The sequence below is a fragment of the Corapipo altera genome, unplaced genomic scaffold (assembly GCF_003945725.1).
Source record: "Corapipo altera isolate COAL_440 unplaced genomic scaffold, ASM394572v1 69, whole genome shotgun sequence".
In the NCBI taxonomy this organism is placed as follows: domain Eukaryota; kingdom Metazoa; phylum Chordata; class Aves; order Passeriformes; family Pipridae; genus Corapipo; species Corapipo altera.
The window spans coordinates 4,569,555-4,574,495 of record NW_020884908.1 but is presented as its reverse complement, the minus strand read 5'-3'; the positions used below and the strand labels follow the sequence as shown (position 1 = coordinate 4,574,495).

Below are 4,941 nucleotides of genomic sequence, written 5' to 3'. Positions count from 1 at the left end.
ACCCTGTATCCAACAGATCATTTTGCAAACAAGTTGCCCAGAGAAGCTGTGGATGTGTTCCAGGCCAGGTTGGATGAGGTTTTGAATAACCTGGTCTAGTGGAAAGTGTCCCTGCCCATGGCAGGGGGGTTGGAACTAGATGGTCTTTGAGGTTTCTTACAACTCAAACCATTATATGACCCCTTGATTCTATAATTCTATGATTCTATGATTCAATGGTTAAGCAAAACACAGTAGAGTTTGCAGGACTAGTACATATAAAAATGCACTCTAGGTAGCCTAGAATTTCAGTTGAGAGAAGCTACAGCAAAGGACTTGTCCAGTGACCAAAGACCTTCTGTGGCCTTTGCTGGAAGCTGCTGTGAGACAGACTCTTCACAGACTTCCCCAGGTAAAAGCAGTCTGGGGTAAAAACAGTGGAAGTCTGGAAAAACAGTGGTAATCACACCTAGGAGGCCTGGCACATAGGTGAATGAGGGGTTCCACAAATTTTTTTGAGGTTCAAGAGTATAATTTGAGCTGAGTTGTGGGATTTGAGTATTATCAAATATTTTTTAGTGCCATTTTTGAAGTAGGTTATTGAAACTATTTTCCACACCTTGCGGGTCTTGTAACATAGTCACTTAGATAAGATAGATGGTACCTGTAGCTGCACTTCACTTGGGGAATAATTAGTAGCATTCGGCTTCCAAAAACTGAACTCGCCACTTCAACCCCTGCCAAAAGCCAGGGGCGAGGTAGGGAGTCTGGGAAAACACTGCTCATGAGCAGGAAATTTCATCAAAAGGAAAGCTCTCTCTCGGGAACATCTGCATACTGCAGCTCTCTGGGCTTCTCAGGGTGACCTTCAAACATTTGTATGATGTGGAGAGATTCCTCTAGTGATGCAAGATTTATTCAGTACTTTTTCTACTTACTATGTTTTCCTCAATGAAGAGGGAGACCCACCACTCTCACACTCTTGTAATACCCATTTTTGAGTTTAAATGTACAGCCGAGCATTACTTCTAGGGGAAGATGGTCCTATCCATGGCAGGAGGGTTGGAACTAGATGGTTTTAAAGCTTCCTTACAACTCAAGCCTTTTTATGATTCTGTAACTCTTAGTGTGGCCACCATGTTGCCCCCAGCATCACCTGGGCTAGGACCTGTCACTCTTCACAGGGAAAAAATTCCAAACTGCTCCAGAGGGTAGACAGATCTTACATAACAGGCACTGTGGGGATGGGTGAGGTGACTTCCTCTGCACTGTGTTATCACTGTGATAAAGCCTAATGCCAGCTGACACTGTTCTACCAAGGTTAAAGTGATTCGTGGGGCTCTGTTAAGATGCTGCTCAAATATCTTTCCAATCCACAACGTTTTAAAAAAAACCAACAAAACCTCATAACATTTAAACTACTACCAATGTATAGTGTTTCATATTGTAGGTACCTTATTTGGTAGATACAGGTGTCCTCTGTGCTTATCTCAACAACAGTATTTTAGCTTACATAGAAGAGTCATAAAAACTATTTCTAAACATAATACTCTGAAACTGGAATGCATTTTGAGAAGGAAACACTCTGTTTATCTCAGCTCTATGAAATGTAATCAGAGGCATTGATGAGCCACCCCAGGGTGGGATCCTGCTCTGGCACTACTCTGGTCCGGGCAGCTGTTCTGTGGCTTTGAGACTGGAAGCAGCTTCACAATCTATATTGAGCAAATCTAACTGTAAAACTAGAAGTAAATAATATGTAGCATCTCTCCCTGCGGTTGTGTGCTATGTACACATAACAATAGTTCCAGCTGAGAAAACCATTCCCAGTGTGCCTCTTTAGTGGGAGGAAACTAGCACTTCATACAAATACTTTAGTAGCATGCACCTCCATTCTGCTTAATCTTAGCAAGGCTTCTTTTTTCCTGTTTTAAATTCAGAGCTTCAGTTCTCTTGATCTAAGAGGTTAAATACTTCAAATCACATCAGTGCCCCAAGATTGTGAAGGGCCAGCTCAATGATGATGACTGCAAGTCGAAACATTAAGAATGCAAATTATCAGTCAAGTGACAACTGTTAAGCTGTATTAAAAACTATGTTGCTTCTGCTTAACAGACACACAGATAGAAATGATGCTACTGTGAAATTTGCAGGGGTAACAGAGTTCAAAGTAGAAAGAAAGCATTTGTTCTCTTGTCTGTTCAATTGCTGTTTTGAAAACAAGCAACAGTATCACCTCAAGAAATCTGCAGCTGAGATCTGTCACCAGGCAATGTACTTACTAATAAATACAGGATGCTGATGAATAAAGAAAAATAATAAAAGAACCTTTTGTATTATAAGAAATTCACCTTATTAGACTACTTTAATACTTTCTGTCATTCATAGGTGGCATATAATGGCATTTAAAGTCAAAAGCCTCTGGCTGATGACTGCTTGCTAATGCCATATAAATTCCAAGAGCTGATAGAGCTTGCCCAAATACTCCTGTACATCACACTGATTTCATCTTTTCCTTCCATCAGGACGCAATCTTAAACTGTATAGGAATTCATTTGCTTTAAATGTGCAAAAAAGATTTCTTTACAAAGTCAACAGCCAGCATGCAAGGAACAGTACTTTGCACGTCCCTTTTCTTGATTTTCAATGGTGCCCATTCTGCTTTTAAATCTCAAATTCAAATGTACCAACAAAAATATGTCCACTTCTTCCTCCTGCCTCTGCAATTTATTGTTGCTGGAGGTCAGAGGGTTAAATACTATCTTTAGGGTTTGAGGTTTTCTTTAAAAAGCTGGATGATTTTATGACACTGCTCGGATCCCACTCTAGCATGGCACAATTCACAGTTTGAATTATATTTTGGCTGTCTCATGGCATTTCAACTTTGACTCCAATAAAAGCAGGATCAAATCTCATTTTCTTCTAAATAATGAGGGTAGTATTGTGGCTTCACTAGAGTGTCCATCCTGAACTTGATGCATCATTTAGCCAATCTGCTATGGTAAATCCCACATCCTTACTCCGTCAGTGTGCTTTTATGACAATGAAAAAACTGATGAAGGTATTAGTGCCAGCCAGTAAGATGGCACTACCTTACTGAAACCAGTGATGTTACCCTCATCATAAAATTTCTGACACTTTTGAGGCCTGTTAGTATCTTGTTTAATGAGGGACATCACAACTGTAGGCAGTTTGCAAACAGAAACTCAACCAAATATAAATACAATAATAGTAAGTAAGTTTATAGAAAAATTGTTTTTAATGCACAGATCTAAGTACTCACCTTGCAGCAGGGAAATCAGACACAGCACAACTGAGCCAATCAGAAAGGTTTCACTAATGCCCAGGGCTTATAAATGATTGTTTCTGAAAATCATGAGAGAATACTTTGCACTTTGGCATGGAAATTAGTAATACACAACTAGTCTGTATAGTGCAATACTACATATATGGCAATTTACATTCAATCCTGGTGTCAAACCTGCATTCCTAATAAGATGATTCTTTGGTGAATTATTCTCAAATGCACACACCAGCTTGTGACATTTGGACATTTTCTCTCTGGCTATCATCACTGCCGCTTATAAGTGGTCTTCCAGACAGAAATGGCTCAGAGGTCTGGTGCAGTCCATTAATTTTTGAGACACTTCCTTTGGAATTGGTCCATATAGAATTGCAACTATCCAACAAATATCTTTACTTGCTTGGTCCTTAGTACTTGGTAGACATTTTTCATTGGCATTTTGAACACCAGGTTCTGTGTCATAAAGCACAATTTAGCTCTTTTGGAGAAGCATCTGGAATTCATCTGTGTAAAGAGTGAGCATAGACTTGTATAAGATAGTGTTTGTAAAATGATTACCCGCCTTCTATAAAGTTTTATAGAACTCCAGATTCAAGTTAATACAGCTCTGAAATAACCAGTCATATTTATCATATAAAGTAACAACTAATCACAACCTATTTTCTTTGCTGCTTTTCATTTGCTGCACCTCAAAATACTTCACAAGGAGGTAAATATCATTATCCCTAATTTATGAACAGCACGACTGGCAGACAGAGAAGTAAGACCAACCACCTTCCAAGTTTTTCATGAAGCTTTTATAAACTTGCCAAAACAGAGATCACAAATAGCAGCTAAACAACTGACATCAAACATGGTTCAATGAGAGGATGGTGGATAATTGTAATACGCAAAGATCTCAAACATCTAAAGTTGTTAATATGTTACCATATATGACACAGATTTGCTGTACTGAATTACCCACAGGGGAAGTCACCAGAAAGAGAGAGACCTCTACTATTGTCAAAAGTATTTCCCTGTTCTTGTTCAGAGCAGGATTCTGAGGAAGACACAGCTATTCTGCTGTGAAAAATACATCTGCAGCCAACTACTCCTGCTGAATGCTTAAGAGGGCAGAAAACCAGCTCTAGCCTAAAAAGGCTGAAGTGACTCTTTTGGAATTGTAAGTAGTTTGTAAGTAGGTAATAACCAACATATAATTGAAACTTCCTCTAAGGAATCATCATCTTCCTTCTTAGTGAACTGAAGCTCCACCCAACAGCTCAAGTGCAGGAATGCATTGTTACACAATTCCTGACGTTCAGGTAGTGTGACTTTGACTGTATTTTACATAGCTATAATTTGGAGGAAGTCTGATAGGATTAAGGAAATGTCTTTGTTATCTCTAGCCAATGATTTAGCATGAAAACAATGTGATAACTGCATTTCCTGAAACAAAATAATAGATATTGGAATGATATCATCACTGTTTCCTACAGCAAAAACATTGTCTTGTCTTACATTTTTTATACAGAAATCTTAATGTTATATAGTTCTTTAAAATTTCAGTTGGTTACTACAGAAGTTGGTTACAGAAGTCTTTAATATTGCTATGCAACAATTTTAATTTATGAGCATGAAAAACTATTTTTATCACATCCTCCAGCTATAGAGTGATA

At 38.6% G+C, this 4,941-nt stretch overlaps 1 long non-coding RNA gene across 1 annotated transcript; it reads left to right on the top strand.

Annotated features, from left to right (window-relative positions):
• The first annotated feature begins 285 nt into the window (after positions 1 to 285).
• On the top strand, positions 286 to 4,600 carry LOC113951594. Its single transcript, XR_003529207.1, has 3 exons — positions 286 to 391; positions 4,314 to 4,445; positions 4,522 to 4,600. It is a non-coding gene; the product is annotated as an uncharacterized LOC113951594 (long non-coding RNA).
• The last annotated feature ends 341 nt before the right edge of the window (positions 4,601 to 4,941 follow it).